The sequence below is a fragment of the Danio aesculapii genome, chromosome 20 (assembly GCF_903798145.1).
Source record: "Danio aesculapii chromosome 20, fDanAes4.1, whole genome shotgun sequence".
Classification (NCBI taxonomy): Eukaryota; Metazoa; Chordata; class Actinopteri; order Cypriniformes; family Danionidae; genus Danio; species Danio aesculapii.
In genome coordinates this window covers 15,440,815-15,461,623 of record NC_079454.1, presented here as the reverse complement: position 1 = coordinate 15,461,623, position 20,809 = coordinate 15,440,815, and the positions used below count along the sequence as shown (strand labels likewise).

At 41.4% G+C, this 20,809-nt stretch overlaps 1 protein-coding gene across 1 annotated transcript in view; it reads left to right on the top strand.

The window, feature by feature from the left end:
- Positions 1–949: 949 nt before the first annotated feature.
- LOC130247582 (HERV-H_2q24.3 provirus ancestral Env polyprotein) overlaps positions 950–20,809 on the top strand; it is a 92,607-nt gene continuing 72,747 nt past the window's right edge. Inside the window, exon 1 of the mRNA XM_056480880.1 lies at positions 950–1,108. The gene's annotated coding sequence lies outside the window, so the exon portion shown is untranslated. The remainder of the gene's footprint in view (positions 1,109–20,809) is intronic.

The window sequence follows — 20,809 nt, the reverse complement described above, 5'->3', positions numbered from 1 at the left end:
TATCACTGCTCATACGTGGTTTTTGAAAAATAGTATCAGTACATCCCTAGTTATTACTTTTGTATAACTGCTATCTACTGGCAGAGAATGAATGACCTATTTTTTGTTGATTATAAATTGTTGTTTTGTGTTGGGTAGGCACAATGCTCGTCCACTCTGTGCTTTAGTAACTGTGATGTAGTGAACCCAGAGTGGGTCCACTAGGAGGCGTGGGAGGCCTTAATATCACAATAAACCCAAAACAAAACAAAAAAAACCCAATGGCAAAAATCCAAAACACAATGGCCTGACCCGGAAGTGTAAAAAAAGGTGGTATTTATTTACAACAATGAGGAGGATATGTCCAGTGCAAAATATATACAGTGTCCATAAAAAGTCCAAAAATATATATATATATATATATATAAATACAAAGTACCAAATCAACAAATTAAATATAAAGACGAATATATATAACACAAAAACAAACCAAAGAAGAAAAAAAAAAACAAAACAATCAAACGTAACCACTGTATACCAGTATCTACTCACTCAGAGGACTTGCTCACGGCTCTGCCACAGCACGCTCGCTAGCCAGGTAAACTGACCCTGAGCTGGAGTCTGGCGTCCTTCTTTATACCCCAGACTCCGCCCATCGATTGGCGTAAGCCATTCAGGTATGTACCTAAATTAGATCTCTCTTTAACTTTGCCTTAAATGGCATCTCTTTAAACATAAAACATTGTCTGCTTAACAGAAAAATAACACATACAACATTAACCACATACAACCCTTACAGCTCTCCTCCTGTAAAACAGGACAAACAACAACGCTGTACCCACATAAACACAAATGGTACGGTCAGACTTTCAGCGCGCGAACTCCCAAGGCGCGGCTTCTGATGTCATAAGCGCGCACCCTTCCTTCACTCAGGTTTGCCGGTCTCGCGCTGAAGTCCGAACCGCCCTAACAAACAGACAAACGAAAACAAGCAGACAATGGGTGTGTGTAAGTATGCTCCATGTGAGATTATAGGGGGGAGATGAAACTGTGGAGGAATGACAGAATGCCGGTGACATGACGCGTGCACTCATCAAAATCACCGCTGACGGAGGAGGAAGAAATGAAGGTAAGTGCAGAGAGAGTGTGTGTGTGCGTGTGTGTGTGTGTGTGTGTGTGTGTGTGTGTGTATTGGTGCGGCCGTCAGAGACGGGGGGGAGAAGTCTCACTTCTCCACAGTAACAAACATCTTTGCGTAATTTTACCCATAAACAGCAAGGTTACACTCTAAGATCAGATCACTAACTCCAGCTCCTTCCATATGCTTGTCTGGTCCATTAATTGTTGGCTATATACCAGCTGTGGCATGTGAGGGGATGACTGGCTGAAATGTGTCTCTCAGTGAATGCGTAAGACTTAAGAGCCCTGCATTTTACAGCCCTGTATGTTCTTGTCTACCTTTGACAAAGAAGTGAAGTAATTGGAATAGGCCAAATCACTTCTGATATCTTCTAACATTAGACTCTAGAGCCAACTGGCACACCCATGCTCACTCATGTGCAGCTACAATACAGCTGATTTTAAAGAAGCAGCATTCTCTTTCACTTTTAAAGATTCATTCCTTCATTTTCTTTTTGGCTTAGTCCCACACGAACACGGGGAGAACATGGAAAATCCTGTGAAGAAGGAGAAGATAAATTGAGAGAATGTAAGCAGGTCAATTGGCAAATGACTATAATCATATCTATCTTTGCAGTTATTGTGTGGGAGAGACACCATTAAAAAACATGCAGGAATTGACAAGGAGAGAGAGTCTTGATGGGGAAGCTATAGAGCTTATAGAGCTATAAAGCTATAGAGGTTGCTGGGGGCACCAATTTTCTTACCCCAAATATTTCGACCTGACTTCTTCCTCACCCAAACTGAGAATAAACCCTTATTACATTTATCTTAATTATAGTAACGCATTACTCCCAACTCTGATAAAGACTTTATCTTTTATTTCATCTTTATTTCAATAGCGCTTTTACAATGTAGATTGTGTCAAAGCAGCTTTACATAGAAGATTATAATAAATTGAAACTGTGTCAGTCCAGTTTCCAGTGTTGAAGTTCAGTTTAGTTGAGTACAGTGTGGTTTAATTTTCTCTGCAGAGAGTTCAAACACTGACTGTCACTGTCACTGGGTTCTTACAGGGATCAGTCTCATGCTCTCCACTCCTCCATAACAATCACAGCAGCTGCACAGGATGTGGCCTGGTCCAGGATTATGTAAACCTCGGAAATAATAAAAAAAAGACTAACATAAGCGCAGATGCCATTCAAATGATAATGTCTTTAGGGAAGTGTTCCCGGCTCCGGTTGCCCTAAATAATGCAGACTAACAATCCTTTAAAGGATTTGGATTTCAACAGTATTTGTGTTTTATGTGTATGTAAATGCAAAGAGCTGTGTCTTTAAAGAGCCCCTATTATACATGAAATAGGGTCATATTTTGGTTGTAAGGGTCTCCAACAAGAGTCTAATATGCATGCAAGGTCAATATGCATTATAATAACTTATAATATGCATTTATTTTTACCTAATTATCCCAGCGATTCCCATATGAACCGTTCAGTGATTCATTTGTTCCCAAACCCCTCCTTAGCGCGAAGCTAATCTGCGCTGATTGGACCGATGACAGCCTGCTGCGATTGGTCGACAGTGACAGCCTTCAGCGCGAGACAGAGTTAAATGCCCAGCAGCTAATCAACAATATTGAAGTACTCACAGTGCATACACGCTTCATAATTGTAAGGCTTTTTTTCACACACACACACGCACGCACGCACGCACGCACACAACCCTTCTCAGAAGAACTGGGGAGATCGACACGAGTTTCCTATCCTAGCTGTCACACTCTGCCTTCTCTTTTTTCACACACACACACACACACACACACACACACACACACACACACACACACACACACACACACACACACACACACACACACAACCCTCCTCAGAAGAACTGGGGAGATCGACACAAGTCTCCTGTCCTAGCTGTCACAGTCTACCTGCTCTTTTTTCACACACACACACACACACACACACACACACACACACACACGCACACACACAACCCTCCTCAGAAGAACTGGGCCGTCACACACTACCTTGACTTTTTTCATACACACACACACGCATGCACGCACGCACGCACACACACACACACACATTTGATTAATTTGATTTGGAATGACTAATACTAATTTAAGCAACACAACATCCAAATGATTATAAAGAGCCCATGATGTTTCACAGTACAAGCAGTAAATACAACAATTAAGTTTTTTTTTTTTTTTTTTTTGACCATATTAAAACACTCAGTCAAGTCTGCGTGTTGTAGTGAGTAAAAAAAATTAGGGATAGAGATGGCATCGTCTTCTCCATACGTGATACGCCTATTATTGCAGACACAGAACAGTACTTTGCAATTTGTTTAGAGTTTTTTTTACTGAGCCCGGCAATTTGTAGACCTCTCGCACACAATTTATGAACGTGCCCTAGGCTACGGTAGATTAAAACCACTAACTTTGTATTGTAACCACACGCTTTTAAAGCATTTACTGATATTTGATATTTCAGCATTTTTTCTGAATAGCACAAATCCATGTATGCGTCAAAACAGCAGCCTACTTCCATAATCAGAATGTTTTTCAATACTTCATCCACAACAACAATATCAGGGGTGTTTGGAAAATCTCTAATGACAGTACTCAGAACATGTGCATTACTGTTCAGTGATGAAAACCAGTTCATTCACACAGTCTTGTTAGTGTATAGTGCACTGTGCACACTGACTCGGTCCACCTCTTTAGCTGTAATATTCACAATGTGGTCATGACGTGCGATGTAAAGGCCTTTGAACACGGGACAGCCGTTCATTATGTGTGCTGTTGATTCCGTCGTTCTGTCACTATGCAGTAAACAGAAGGGCTCATGGTGTTTCGGGTACAACACGGACAGATTATACTTTGTAGGAAGTGTTTGTAAACGAGCTCTGATGACGAACTTAAGAATAGTGTGATCAATAGCGGGGTTATGTAGTGCAGTGTGTGAGACTGTGTGATCCGCGCTCTGCAGACAGGCCAGTTTACCCTGGAGCCGCAGATGTGTCCAGTAACTGCGCTGCTGTGTGTAAAAGTGCTGGAGAATCTCATACCTGCACGTCTTGCTCTTCAGCTCTTTCTTTACTTCGCCATTATCTAAAATTGCTTCAGCATATGTGTTATCAGTGTCCATGATCGCCTCATCGCTGGCTTTCACCTGCTGTCCGTTCGTGTTCCTCCAGCTCAGCTGTATGTTATTGCTGATGCACAAGTCATTCAGGTCCGGCCAGTCTGAGCGCACTCCAAATCCCACAGACGCTGTATCTAGCTTCCCATTGAGTTTCTGTCTGAATCCTAAAAAACTTGGTTGTCCTTTAGCTGCACATGGCACTTTGCGTTTACCCAGATCCAGAAGCAGTGAGCCCCGGGCTAGCCTTTGTACCGTCGGGTCATCATTGTTTAACATGTGCAATAGACGGTTTATTCTAGTAGCTGTATATATCCACATATTGGGAAACCCGAGTCCGCCCTCTGTTTTGTTAGTGAACAGAATACTCCTTGTTGTGTGTGTGTTAAGACTTAACCATTTTTGATCCATTCCTGATCAGAGAGCGGACGGGTATATTGTTCACACACACACACACACACACACACACACACACACCCCTCCTCAGAAGAACTGGGAAGATCGACACGAGTCTCCTAGTCGTCACACACTCTACTTGCTCTTTTTCTCACACACACACATTACGCTCCTCCTTAGAAGAACTAGGGAGATCGACACGAGTCCCCTAGCCCCTAGCTTACGATGGCCATAGCAACGACAAACGGCAGTGGAACGCTAGCTCACAAAAGCATTTAACGTTAAATCCGTAAACAAAGCGGCACGTGTCACATTTTCAATGTGGCTTTACACGCGATATGAGAATATAAAGAGTAACCGCGTGTAATGTATCAGGTTAACAAGTAACAAAACACAATTAATGCAACACTTTTAATCGCACGTACTTACACTTGTGAAATGGAGGAAGAAACTGATCCTGAAACTGATGATGGACTGATCCATGATCTGAGTCTTTTCTGATCCTTCCTTTAACAAACGGCCGATGAAGTCTTTTTTGTAAGCATGTAGTTTCCAGAAGCACTGCACAAGGCTGGGCTATAATGCTGAGGTATTTTTTGCAAAAATAAACCTCAACCATTGACTCTTCACAGTTTCATCTTTGGGTAGAGACTGTCAATAATATCCAGCTGAGCACAGCATGACTTAATTCGACCGGCGCGTCTGTGTGTGTGTGTCTAGCGTTTTTTTCTGTGTTAGAGGGCGGGGCCGCAGGTTTCAAATCTCCCAGGTTTGCGCGCGCAACTACTGGGTGGGGCTTGTGTTTCGTAGCCGCGTCATCACGAAACATCTAATGAATCGTTATCAAGACGACTCGTTTGGAGCACTATGAGTCGACTCTTTTATAGATGAATCAACAGTTTTAAATCAGAATCAGAATCAGAAAGAGCTTTATTGCCAGGTATGTTCACACATACGAGGAATTTGTTTTCGTGAAAGAGCTTCTAAAGTGCAACAGGATAACAAACACAGGACAAAAAAACAGATAATAAATATATTTAAAAAAATAGAAGTAAGTAGTGAGTGCAAATATACAAATTGACAAGTGTACGTACGTGTTTATTACTATATACAACGTTATATGTGCAGCTGTTATGTGCAAATTGGCATGTAAAGTGTGTTGTTAAATAAGTGTATATGTGTATAAAAGTGTATAGCAAGTAGTGATGTTGGTTCCGCAATTATTGTCATCAAGTGTTCATGAGATGGATTGGCTGAGGGAAGAAACTGTTCCTGTGTCGGGCTGTTCTGGAGCGCAGTGCTCTGTAGCGTCGACCAGAAGGTAAAAGTTCTCGTGATGCTCAGTGGGGGGAGAGGAGGGGGGTTTCTCCTGAAGTCCACTATCATCTCCACTGTTTTGAGCGTGTTGAGCTCCAGGTTGTTGTGACTGCACCAGACAGCCAACTCCTTAACCTCCTGTCTGTAAGCAGACTCGTCACCGTCCTGAATGAGGCCGATAAGTGTGGTGTCGTCTGCAAACTTCAAGAGCTTCACAGAGGAGTATTTTGAAGTGCAGTCATTCGTGTACAGGGAGAAGAGCAGTGGGGAGAGGACACACCCCTGGGGGACGCCAGTGCTGGTTGTGCGGATACTAGATGAGAATTTTCCCAGCTTCACCAGCTGCTGCCTGTCCATTAGGAAGCTGTTGATCCACTGACAGACAGAGGTGAGCACAGGGAGCTGAGTTAATTTGGGCAGGAGAAGTTTTGGGATGATAGTGTTAAACGCCGTGCTGAAGTCAACAAACAAGATTCTCACATAGGTCCCTGGTCTGTCTAGGTGATGCAGAACATAATGCAGGTTCAGTGATGTCCTTCAGGTGGGCCAGAACCAGTTTTTCAAAAGCACAGATGTTGACCACAGATGTTAGTGCCACCGGTCTGTAGTCATTTAGTCCTGTAAGTTTGGGTTTCTTTGGGATGGGGATGATGGTGGAGCGTTTGAGGCAGGAGGGCACTTCACACAGCTCCAGTGATCTGTTGAAGATCAGGGTGAAGATGGGGGCCAGTTGGTCAGCACAGGATTTTAAACAGGCTGGTGTTATAAAATCTGGGCCTGGTGCTTTTTTCCTCTTCTGTTTCCGGAAAACCTGGCGCACCTCCTCTTTACTGAACTGAAGTGCAGGTATGGGGGAGGCGGGGGGTGGCGGGGGGTGGTGGAGGTGTTAATGGCGGCGTGAAGAGCAGTTCAGAGTGGGTGTGGGGGGTTTTCTCAAACTGGCAGTAAAACTCATTCAGGTCGTTTGCAAGTCGTTCATTGTCTACAGTGCTGGGGGATGGTGTCTTGTAGTTTGTGATGTTTTTCAGACTTTTCCACACAGATGCTGAGTTGCTGGAAGAGAACTGACTCCTTAGTTTCTCAGAATAGTTCCTTTTTGCGACTCTGATCTCCTTTTCCAGTGTGTATTTGGCCTGCTTATACAAGGCCCTCTCCCCATTCCTGTAAGCAACCTCCTTGGCCTGATGTAGCTGTCTGAGTTTTACAGTGAACCATGGTTTGTCATTGTTGTATGTGAGTTGACTCCTGGTAGGAATGCTCACGTCTTCACAGAAACTGATATAAGATGTTACAGTCTCTGTGAGCTCATCCAGATGGTTTGCAGCAGCTTCAAAAACACTCCAGTCAGTGAGGTCGAAACAGGCTTGTAGATCCCGCTCTGTTTCGTTAGTCCATCTTTTCACAGATCTTAATACAGGTTTGGCTGTTTTCAGTTTCTGCCTGTAGGTTGAAATGAGATGAATCAAACAATGGTCAGAGTGTCCCAAAGCTGCTCGTTGGACGGAGCGGTATGCATCTTTTATTGTGGTGTAGCAGTGAGTTTTATTGTGGTGTAGCAGTCTGAGTTTTACAGTGAATCATGGTTTGTCATTGTTGTATGTGAGTTGAATCCTGGTAGGAATGCACACGTCTTCACAGAAACTGATATAAGATGTTACAATCTCTGTGAGCTCATCCAGATCATTTGCAGCAGCTTCAAAAAGACTCCAGTCACTGAGGTCGAAACAGGCTTGTAGATCCCGCTCTGTTTCGTTAGTCCATCTTTTCACAGATCTTAATACAGGTTTGGCTGTTTTCAGTTTCTGCCTGTAGGTTGGAATGAGATGAATCAAACAATGGTCAGAGTGTCCCAAAGCTGCTCATTGGACGGAACGGTATGCATCCTTTATTGTGGTGTAGCAGTGATCCAAAATGTTACGGTCTCTTGTGGGACATGTAACATGCTGTCTATATTTTGGCAGTTCACGGGATAGTTTTGCTTTGTTAAAATCCCCGAGAATGATTAAAACAGAGTCCGGGTGTTGTTGCTCTATCACCGTGATCTGATCAGCTAGTTTCTGTATCGCCAGGCTCGCGTGCGCGTGCAGAGGAATGTTAACACTGATGAGGATGAATGAGCAGAACTCGTGCGGGGAGTAAAAAGGCTTACAGTTAATATACACGTCCCGCCACTGCGCGATTTCCACATTGATTCTTCGTCGCGATCCGCTCAGAACAGCTGATAGCCCGGTAGGTGAAGCGCGTTGTCCGGTATGGTGTTGTTCAGCCAGGTTTCCGTGAAACACAGAGCAGCTGAATGCAGAAAATCCCTGTTTGTCTGAGAGAGCAGAATGAGTTTGTCTATTTTGTTTGGTAGAGAGCGGAGATTTGCCAGATGGATGCTAGGCAACGCGGTCCAAAATCCACGCTGTCTGAGTTTCACAAGCGCACCTGCACGCTTTTCTCGTCTGCGCGCTTGAAAGCGTTTGAGTAGCACTGCGGCTCCGCCGACTACAATGTTTAAGAGAACATCAGATAAATCCAGGTATGGAAAAATATTTGGTGGTGTATGTGCCCGAAAGTCCAACAATTCATCTCTGGTGAAACTAATTGTAGGAATGTGACTGGAGACAGGACAAACTAACAAAAACACAAACACTACAGCAGAGCACGACACGGAGGCGGCCATCATCATCGGCGCCATCTTGGAATATAAGCACTGTACATTTACAGATTTAAGCCTTAGTTGGATATGTCACTTCACTTAGAGCTGTGTTACACACTACATGGAAGGTCATTTTCAAAAACCCATAATATGGGCTCTTTAATCTAGTTTTAAACTGACAGAGTGTGTCTGGTTCCCGAACTGTACTAGGAAGGCTGCTCCAGAGTTTAGGTGTCAGATATGAGAAAGATCTACCACCTACAGTTGACTTTGATATTCAGGGAATAATCAATTGTCCAGAATTAATTGAGCGTAGTGGACGTAAGGGGCCATCATACACCAGGAGCTCCCTCAAATACTGGGGAGCTAAGCCGTTCAGGGCTTTGTAGGTAGCAAATAAAATTAAAAAAGTTATACGATATTTAATAGGGAGCCAATGCAATGATGAAAGAACTGGAGTAATATGATAATATTTCTTTGTTCTAGAAAGCTCTAGCAGCTGCATTTTGAACTAGCTGAAGTTTGTTAATAAGGCCAGCAGGGGAACCGCCCAAAAACGCATTACAATAGTCTAATCAAGAGGTCATGAAAGCATGAATAAGCTTTTCCGCATCAGACATTGAGAGCATATGTCTGAAAAATGCATGAAAAGATGAAAAAATGAAATTGTACAGATGCTTGAAATCTGGCCTTCAAATGACAGGTTGCTATCAAAAATCACCCCCAAATTTTTGACTGAAGATGAGGACTAAACTTAGAATCCATCAAGGGTTAGACAGTGTTCTAGGTTTTTGCGTGTGAGGTTTTTGGATCTAATAAGCAAGACCTCAGTTTTATCTCAATTTAGTAATAAGAAGTTATTAGTCATCCAAATTTTCCATATAACGTTGTATATAATAATAAACACGTACATACACTTGTCAATTTGTATATTTGCATTCACTACTTGTATTTTTAAATATATATTTATTATCTGTTTTATGTCCTGTCTCTGTTATTCTGTTGCACTGTAGAAGCTCTGTCACGAAAACAAATTCCACGTATGTGTGAACATACCTGGTAATAAAGCTCTTTCTGATTCTGATTCTGAAATTTTAATATCAGCTATACAATCTGTAAATTTTGTAAATTCATACAAGTTATCAGGTTGAGAAGAAATAAAAAACTGTATATCATCTAAGGTTGGCCCGATAGACAATGCCGTCGTCCATCGCCAATTGCCGATAGACCCGCACCCATCGCAAATTCGCTCGCGATAAATACACACTTAGGCCCCATTTACACTAATAGGTCTTAGTTTTTAAATGCCATTTTAGAACGAAAACGATCCAAATCCACTCTGGCATTTCACCTAGCATTTCTGAACAACCCTCCTTCCACACTACTGCTGAAAACGCACATCACGTGACCACACAAACACACACACACACACACACACACACACACACACACACACAGTCATGCGCTCGAGACAGCGGGTCTAGGCAGTCACCTGGACGTAGAGATACTCCTCAGATAAACCTCAGATACCGTTGATTGTTTGCTGTTGGTTGTGCACCTTTTTTACCAACCAAGTTTGTCAACGGCATTATAATGACAGATCACTCTGCCTATTCATGCCAGAGTCCCGCGGAAAAAGTGATTGACAGGTGGTAATTATGTGTGTAACTTATCTTTATTTATTTATGCTATCGTCCATTGCAATGTTTCATATTAGACATTGTACGATGCCAAATTGGTCGACATTGCCCTACCCTAGTATCATCAGCATAACAGTGGAAGCTAACTCTATGTTCTTTAGTGATATCGCCTAGCGGTAGCATATATAGTGTGAAAAGTAAGGGACCAAGAACTGAGCCTTGTGGTACCCCACAGTGTACTTTTGATCTGTATGATGTCTCTTCATTAACTGATACAAATTGATAACGTTCAGATAGATAAGACCTGAACCAGGCCAACGCAGTTCCAGTAATACCAACATAATTTTCAAGCCTATCAAGGAGAATATTATGATTAATTGTATTAAATGCAGCACTGAGGTCCAATAACACTAAGAGAGAAATGCAACCACAATCGGACAACACGGGGGGGTCATTTGTAACTCTTAGGAGTGCTGTTTCTGTGCTATGAAATGCTCTAAATCCAGATTGAAATTTTTCATAAATATTGTTTCTTTGTAGGAAGAAACATAATGAGCAGATACGACTTTGTCTAGTATCTTTGATAGAAAAAGCAGGTTTGAAATGGGTCTATAATTTACTAGTTCTTTGGGATCAAGCTGGGGTTTTTTAATAAGAGGCTTAATGACAGCTATTTTAAAAGTTTTAGGAACGTATCCTAAAACTAGGGATGAATTCAAAATGTTAAAAGCAGGTTCAGAAACTTCTGAAAACAATTGTTGGTAACACTTTATAATAACTACACACTATAAATCATTTATTAAGCATTAGCATCTAGTGAATTCATTATCTGTTAAGCATAAACTCTACATTAATAAACGTTAGTAAGCAGTTTGTAACTGCAGCTACAAATGCTGTATTATTGACTTATAAGCACATTTATAATGTGCTTAATAATTGTACTTTTGTACTTTGCAACTGGTTGATTTTTCATTACTAAATTAAGTATTGCATTATTTACAAACCATTTGTATTTAAGAGTAGTTGAAGGTTTTAAGATCATTCAGAATGAGTTAGTAAATGATTGATAAACTATTCAAATAACATTTAAATATCTTATTATTCAGGCATATACTAATAGTAAATTTATGTATTAATAAATGCTTTATTAACTCAACTTCATCCAGTTTTGTGACCTAATCTAAAGTGAGGACTATTTATGCTTTATAAATCCCTTATAAATGACAATTTAAAGCTCAGTATCAACTGAACAATAATCTTTACAATCTTATCTAAAAAGTAAAATACATTAAACATTGCTGAATAACAGGAGTGTCAAAATACGACATAAAATTGGATAAAACAACAACAATATAATAATTTAACAATATAACAAGATGCAATGTTTAAACTGTACAGTAATTTAATTTTAGATAAGGTTGCAGAGATTTATTTTTTACTTGATACAGTTTCATATGTGCATCTTCAAATATATAAAGTCGTTTATGTACTGTTTTTTCCTGTTTAGAATATAACTGAGCCTTTAATTGTCATTTATAAGGGATTTATAAACCATAAATAGTCCTCACTTTAGATTAGGTCACAGAACTTGATGAAGTTGAGTTAATAAAGCATTTATTAACATACAAATAACTATTACTATATGCCTGAATAATAAGATATATAAATGTTAATTTGAATAGTTTATTAATCATTTACTAACTCATTCTGAATGATCTTAAAAAACAACCAACTATGCTTAAATAACTGGTTTGTAAATAATGCAATACTTAATTTAGTAATAAAAAATGAATCAATAACAAAATATAAAAATATGATTATAAGGCACATTATAAATGTGCTTATAAGTCAATAATACAGCATTTGTAACTGCATTTACAAACTGCTTACTAACGTTTATTAATGTAGAGTTGATGCTTAACAGGTAATGAGTTCACTATTTGTTAATGCTTAATAGATGACTCATAGTGTGTAGTTATTATAAAGTGTTACTCAATTGTTTTAATAATTTGGTCGGTATAAGATCTAGCATAGACGTTGTTGATTTGGATGAATGTATCAGTTTAGACAGTCCTTCCTCACCTATTGTTGAAAAAAACTCTAATTGTGCTCTAATAAGGATGATGTTGTAGGAGGCGGATTGATGGTGCTTATTTTATCTCTGATATCATCAATCTTACATGTGAAAAAGTTCATAAAGTTATTACTGCTATGTTAAGAAATGCATGTTAATGCTTTATTTTTAGTTCGATTGGCCATTGTGTTAAACAGGACCCTAGGGTTGTGTTTATTTTCTTCTATTAAAGTTGAAAAATAAGCTGGCAGACTTTAAAGCTTTTTTAAAGTTAAGTGTACTTTCTTTCCAGGCCAGATGAAAAACCTCTAGTTTTGATTTCTTCCATATACGTTCCATTTTCCGAGCTGCTTTCTTTAAGGCACTTCTTTTTGAAGTGTAACAGAGCAACTATGTCTAACGTGCTAGAAAGACAGAATCAATAGTTTCAGTTGCAGTGTCAAGCTCTTCTAGGCTGCCTGGAATGCTATGGAAATTAGAAAGATTAGGTAGGTTACTGACAAAGTGATCTTTAGTGCTAGCGGTGATCGTTTTTCCATATTTATAAATAAAAGATGATTTTGTAGACCTATCAATGCACAATAAACAAGAGATTAAATAGTGATCTGAAATGTCATCACTCTGTTGCACAACTTCAACACTATCAATATTGATACCATGTGATAATATTAGGTCTAAGGTATAATTATGTCGATGAGTAGGCCCTGAGACATGCTGTTTCACTCCAAGAGGCTAGTATGTCTAAAAAGGCCAGACTTAAAGCATCTTTTTTTATTATCTATAAAAATATTAAAATCGCCAACACTTAATTTTTTTTCTGTGGCCAGAACTATTTCAGATAAGAAATCAGCAAACTCTTTTCTAAAGTCGGTGTGGTGCCCTGGAGGCCTATATACAGTTGCCAATATAAATTTAGATTGAAATGTATTGTTTAAATTGCACACATTATTACTTCAAATGAATTATATTTGAAGTCAGATCGCTGAGTAACAAAAATATTACTCTATATTATGCCAATGCCTCCACCTTTGCCTAAGATGCAGCTCGTGTTTATAATATCCTTCAGGTGAAGACTCATTTAGGGGTATGCAATCATCTGGTTTTAGCCAGGCTTCTGTTAGACAAAGTGCATCTAGCTTTAGATCAGTTATTAAATCTGAAGAATCTGGAAAAAAAATGAGTTTTAGAGGAGAGTGATCTAATGCACTGAGAAATAGAGTACAATGAAGACAAAATAGCAATTTGCCAATGTGCGGTTAGCACTTATGTTAATCATTAGAAAACTGCCACAAACTTAATTCAGCAATAAAACCAAACAAAAATAACATAATAATGTAAAATAGTTTCCATGAATTGACAACCACTTGCTTTAGAATGATAGAAATATGAAATACACTCAGGAGCAAAGCTCTGCACAACCTACCCTCATCAATACATAACAGCATTGTGAAGGGGGGAGGAGAAAAAATGAACTACGGCAACACAAGAGGTACAAAAAAGGGCGATGTGCAGGTTTATCATTGCCATGGAAAATAAATTAAAATGACAGCAAAATGTGTTCTCAAAATGATAAAATTCACAAATATCAAATAAAATCTTTAAATAAATAAAAAGCACAATATAATTTGAAAATGTTATAATTTTAACAGAGTGCAATAGTAACTCTGTTACACAGCTAATAGAAAGGAGGCTGACTCCTGTCTAACTGCTGTGGGCCACCATTTATAGAAGCTGCTCAAGCCTTTAATAAAGGCTTATCAGTGGTTGAATTAATTCACTTAACCCACAGAATATGTCACTGTTGTAAGTGATTGTTGTCAGGTAGCTTTAGTTTTTTTAGGTACTTTTTCATATTTGAATTTCACTATTGTATCACAAAACAATGTTTTAAATATATATTTAAATTCTAAAGTAGCTGTATACGGTCCATCTTCAAAAATAAATAATGTCACATAGCATCACCTTAAGGTGAGAAATGTATATGAAAAATCTGTTACAAGTTGAAAGGTGCGTGTATAAAGCAATGTAAAATATCATTTATTTTATTTCAGGAAATAAAGAAATGAATAGTGCTTCAGACCAAACTATTTAGTTAAACATATTTTTTGACAAATTATATTTCTTGGCACTCTTCCGTCTCTTTGGTCTGCTTGGGTCACTGTGGTTTCCTCTGGGTCAGGCTGCAGGGTGTCATCATATAAAGCAGAAAAGGGTATCCTCGGTCCTCCAGTGAGTCACAATGTAGTGCCCAGTAATGATTCAATTGTATAATACAAATATAGTAAAAAAGCATTGTGTAAAGCAAATGTTGCTTTACACAATGCTTTTTATTATATTTGTATTATACAATTGAATCATTACTCCCTGAAAATCAGCCATTTAGCCTCAACATTGAGATGAGGTGGGGTCATCACATATGAGCTTGTAAGTGGAAGCAGTAATGCGTTTAATAGTTGAAACACCAAAAGATTAAGGACAGAAAGTTAAGTTGTACCTGCACATTTATACTATGGATAGATTTCATATTATCAGTGTACTTTAGTGACTGATGGAGCTTTAAAACAGGCTGCAATTAATGCACACAATAGCATTTGGAAACCCTGAAAAAAAATGATATAAAAAAATTTATTGAGTATGTTTGTGCATGAATAGATGTATACATATGAATGACGTCCTACATTTAAAATATTGATATATTTTTCTACAAAAGACAAAGCTGCTACTTCTTATAATATTATAAAGCTCTAGAAAAATGTGAGGGGTGCAGAAAGACAAAGAGAGAAAAACACAAGATCTTGATGTGAGATTCGAACTCGCTCCATTGTCCATTAATGACGCACTGTACACTACGCTATTGCCGCAGTCTCAATCATCTGTGTAATGATACGCAGTGGTTTGTGACCAAGGAACTGTACAAAAGTCAGTGAGGCCACGCACACTTCCTGCACATCTGGAAAACTATATTTTGGATATCAATCTTCCTAGTTGTCTTCCATCAAGCACTTCTGCAGCAAATGCAGCTGGAGATATAATGGTGTCATCTACACTCCTATGAGTAGATCAGAGCAAATTCAGTCAAAGGAAGGACTTTCATTAAGAGAACTGATGGAGAACCTCTTGGCAGCGGAGCAGGAGGAATCGGATGAGATCGCACAGCTCACAAGCAGATTGTCTCTTTATGAGAAAAGGCAGCAGTGTCGACAGGATATGTTGCAGCGAATTAATTCATTCCTACGTGAAGAGGAAGCCAACAGCCTTATAGTACAAGGTGCAGGTGCAGCCATACAGAAGGGAGTACATTCCCACGAGTCTGTTTCTCACGTTTCCTCGACTGCTGAACACTCCTCAAAGAAATCAGCTATTTACTTAGCATCTCAGCCTGCATTAATGAGCCCAGAACAAAAGAGATCTGACCTCCCTCCTACCTCATCAGCTCCATTAACTCCTAATACACCAAATGTAGTCCAGTCTACCATCATGGCCCCGCCTGCATCGCAGACGCTTCCATTACACGATGTGAGTTCCATTCACTCTAAGCCATCATCATATTTCATGTCTCCACGACTGCCCGCTGACCCAGATGCAGCACAGATACAAATATGTACACCTGTACAATATGGACATCAGTCACCCCCCAAACTTAGAAGGTCCTCAGGCCTGGAGGATGCTTCTCGACTGCCCCAGCAGTAATGGGCCATAAATCATCCAGTTACAGTGCCTCACATGCAGCCCTCTGTAGCCAATCCAGGCGATCGTTATGCCTATCCAGCACAGCCTGATTACTGTAGTGCTTATCACAAGCCGTATGCAGTGCACTCCAGTGTCTGGCCACAGCCTGTTGACTATCGTTCAGCACCCCCAGTTACTATGCCCCTGTATGGAGCACCGAAGCCTTCAATTCCAGATTTCATTGCAGACAATGAAAGAGATTTCACCAATCTAAAGCTGGCACTAGACAATCTATTAGATTCACATCCCGAACTAACAGAAAAATGTAAGTATCATGTGGTGCTTGAGCATCTCAAACTCCCAGAGGCTCAGATGATCGGCCAATCATGCCGACATGAAGCTCACCCTTATACATCAGCAATACAAACTCTTCAGTTACATTATGGACAGCCTCACCAGTTAGCTCAGAGCGAAATCACAGCTATTCTAAATGCCCCAGATGTTAAAGTTGGTGACGTTAGTAGCTTCCAGTCATTTGCTCTAAGAGTTCACCTTCTTGTGAGTATGCTGTTATCTCTGGAAGGATCCAGAGGTATTGAACTCAGCTGCTGTTCCCATGTAGACAGGCTCCTCAGCAAACTCCCTAAATATTACAGAGTCAACTTTATTGAATATTTGCAGATACAAGGCAAGCTGAATGTAACCAGTCTCAACCCTTATAACCTCAGAGACTTCTCTGGTTGGCTTCAAGGTAAAGCTTAACAGCAGCGCCTGTCCAATAAGCTAGTTGAACGCTATCAGAAGGAAAAGTTCATCCCTCAACCACATGGGAGAACTTCAATGCGACCTAGAGGTCAGAGTACTTTAGTTTATCATGGGGTCCCAAAGCAATAGTGCATTGCTTGTTCTGTCACAGTAAACATCACTACACAACACAGTGCTCAGATATTAAGAAGCAGTCAGCAGATAACCTTATGCAGTGGATAGTAGAGGGAAAACGATGTTGGAAGTGTGATCGTTCTCATTCCCCAGAGAGCTGTAATCTGAGAAAACCCTGCAGTATGTGTGGAGAAATACACCTTCAAGTGCTCCATGGAGCTGCAGAAAAGCGATCCAAAGCTAAGCAGACTACTCCACTGAGTAGCAGGATCTATCTTACCCCCTCTTATTCCTCAGGTTGAGTCTTGCTGAAAGTGGTGCCAGTGCTGCTGCATAATGAGGACAGGACCATTGAGACACTCGCTATACTTGATGATGGTGCAGAACGAACCATGCTGCTGCCCACAGCAGCTCAGAAGCTGCAGCTGGATGGTAAGGAAGAAACCTTGGCCTTACGCACTATTCGCCCTGATGTTACATTGCTTACTGGTTCAATTGTTACCTTTGATGTGTCCTCCATGCTCAGTTCTGGAACCAGATATAGAATTCACAATGCATTTACTGCTGCTGGCTTAGATCTGGTGGAGCAGAGCTACCCTATAAAGGCTCTCCAACGCAAATATGCGCACTTAAAAAATCTTCCATTGCAGCCCTTCAAGAATGTGCAACCCTTGTTGTTGATTGGCTTAGATAATAGCACTCTGATCACAGCGGAGAAGACAGTTCAAGCCAGCAATCAGATGGGACCAGTTGCAGTCCGCACTAAGCTGGGCTGGGCTCTTCAAGGCTCAGAAGGCCTCCCAAACAAAGGTACCACCATGACTCAGAGCTATTTCTTCACTGCCTCAGCAACACATGACACGCTTTATAGAGATGTGGAACGACTGTGGCAATTAGACTCATTACCTTACCGCAGCAAGAAGGTTGTTATTCGGTCTAGACAAGACCAATAGTCCATCAAGATTCTAGATACTAAAACTCGCAGATTATTGGTTAATGAACGTTATGCCACCTCACTCTTACGCCCAGCGGAAGCTCCTAAGCTGAGAGCTCCCCAAGAGTCGGTACTAGCCAATCTACGTAACACAGAAAGGAGACTCGGAGATCAGCCGGAGAAAGCAGCTGCTTATAAGGGAGAAATGAACAGACTGATTCAAGCTGGCTATGTGAAGCAGATTAGGGCAGAGGAAGCTAAGAACTCAGAGGAGTCTTGGTATCTGCCACATCATCTCATTTATCATAATAATAAAGCACGGCTAGTGTTCAATTGTTCCCACGTGTACAAGGGCACCTCCCTAAAAGAACAGTTACTGCCAGGTCCGAACCTGGGGCCTTCCCTCATAGGGGTCCTACTGCGATTCCGGCAACATCAAGTGGCAATCAGTGGGGATATAAGAGGAATGTTCCACCAGGTTCGCCTGTTGCCCGAGGACATTCCTCTGTTACGATTCCTTTGGAGGGACTTACAGCAGGAAGCCCCATCAGAGATATATGAATGGCAGGTGCTACCTTTCGGGACAACTAGTAGTCCCTGCTGCGCTATCTATGCATTGCAGAGGCATGTCAGAGAACACCCACGCAGTACACTGGGTCTCATTGAGTCGGTTGAGCGCAGTTTCTATGTTGATAATTGTTTGGAGAGTCACCCCAATGCTGCAGCAGCCCAAGCTAGGGTTAATGACTTGCGTAGCTTACTAGCTGATGGTGGATTTGATATCAGACAATGGGCTAGCAATCGATCATCAGTTGTGGCTCACCTGCCCCCCGACGCCAGATCTAAGGACATGGAAGTGTGGCTGGAGCATAATCAGATTGATCAGAGAGAGCCTGCATTAGGACTCTGCTGGAACTGCAGTTCAGATACACTGGGCTACAGATATCGACCCATTGAGCATTCAACTCTTACCATGCGCACAATCTATAAGATACTGGCCAGTCAGTATGACCCGCTAGGGTACCTTACACCATACCTAACCAGGGCTAAAGTTCTTGTGCAGCAGCTGTGGGCTAAGAGGTGAGACTGGGATGATCCAGATCTCCCTCTGGATCTCTGTGAATCCTGGAAGCAATGGGAGAGTGAATTGCCAAATATCAGTGCCATCTTAATCCCTCGTAGTTACCTTCCAGATGGAATGGATCAGCCCTGAACACTGAACATCATCTTCACATTTTCTGTGATGCCTCTGAGAAGGCCTACGGAGCAGTAGCCTACCTCTATTCCACACAAGGTGGCGCTAAAAATGTATCATTCGTTATGGCCAGATCAAAAGTTGCCCCAAAACGGCAACAGACTATGTCACGACTGGACTTGTGCGCAGCGCTGGCAGGAGCGCAGCTTGCCAATGTGATACAGTCAGAATTGTCAGTCACATTGCAGCAGACTACATTGTGGACAGACTTCACGACAGTTCTGGAGTGGTTGCAATCAGAGTCATGCAGATTTAAGGTATTTGTTGGTGCTCATGTATCAGAGATACAAGAACTTACAGATCTGCGAGCCTGGCGTTATGTGGATACGCTGAGTAATACAGCGGATGACTTGACAAGAGGGAAGAAACTTCTAGAGCTAGGTACCCCCAACAGGTGGAGTAAAGGGCTATCCTTTCTGTTGCAAGCTCCTGACAGGAGACCAGAGAAACCACATTCTACTCCACTATTCCAGTCTGATGAACTGAGAAATATAACACTCTGTAACTTTGCATCAGTACAACAGGAGGACAGTGTGCCAGATGCAAGTCAGTTCATATCATGGAAGGACCTGGTAGAAGCTGTCCGCCTCCAATGTCAGGGTAGAGGAGAGCCTGTTCATACTCAGTCTAGCAATAGCTACCGCGTAGCTGAACTCACCCTTCTAAGAGCATGCCAAGCAAGCAGCTTTCCAGAGGAGTTCACCTCTCTTAAGGCAGGCCAACCCGTTCGAATCAACGGTAGGCTTAGGCACTTAGCACCAGAGCTGGACGAGGGAACTAACCTCATCAGAGTAGGAGGGAGGTTACGACGAATGCAACAGATTAGTGACTTTGAGATCCATCCTATAGTGCTCGACTCACATCATCCTGCTACTGCCCTTCTAATCAAAGACTATGACGAGCGCCTGCTGCATAGTGGATCTGAGAGAGTCTTCGCAGAGATCAGGAGGCAGTATTGGATCTTGAAGGGGCGGCAGGTTATAAAGAAACATCCGCTTCAATGCACAGAGTGCCAACGATTGAGAGCACGCCCTAGAATTCCTCAAATGGCTGACCTACCATCAGCTCGCCTCCGTATCTTTTCTCCACCGTTCCACTCAACGGGCATCGACTGCTATGGGTCATTCATTGCTAAGATTGGCAGGCGCCATGAGAAGAGATCGGGAGTGATTTTCAAGTGTTTAACAACCGTGCAGTACACTTGGACCGGCTCAATTCAATGGATTTGGATGCTTTCTGATTAGCCCTCCGTCGATTCATTGCACGGCGAGGCAGAACAGTGGAGATCCTCTCAGATCGAGGGACTAATTTTCGAGGGGCAGATGCGGAATTGAGTGCAGCCTTTGAGGAAATAAAAACACAGCTTCAACAGCAGCTGGCAAGTTACCAAATTGAGTTTAAATTCAACCCACCTAATGCTCCACATTTCGGAGGTGTATGGGAGCGGGAGATTCGCTCCATCAAGAATGCACTCCAGGTTGCTGTGGGAACTCAACCTCTACCAAAGGACGTGTTGCACACCATACTCATTGAAAAAGAAGGTATCATTAACTCCAAGCCTCTTGGATATGTTTCAGCTGACGTCGCTGACCCCGATCCTATAACCCCAAATATAAAGAAAGTTGCTATGGCTACTTAACATACCCCAGAAGTTACCTCCGATTTTGGAACCAAAGCTGAGGTTATCCACTTACTTACTCTCAAACTTACCCGGATATGACACATAACCTGCTTTCTGGAATA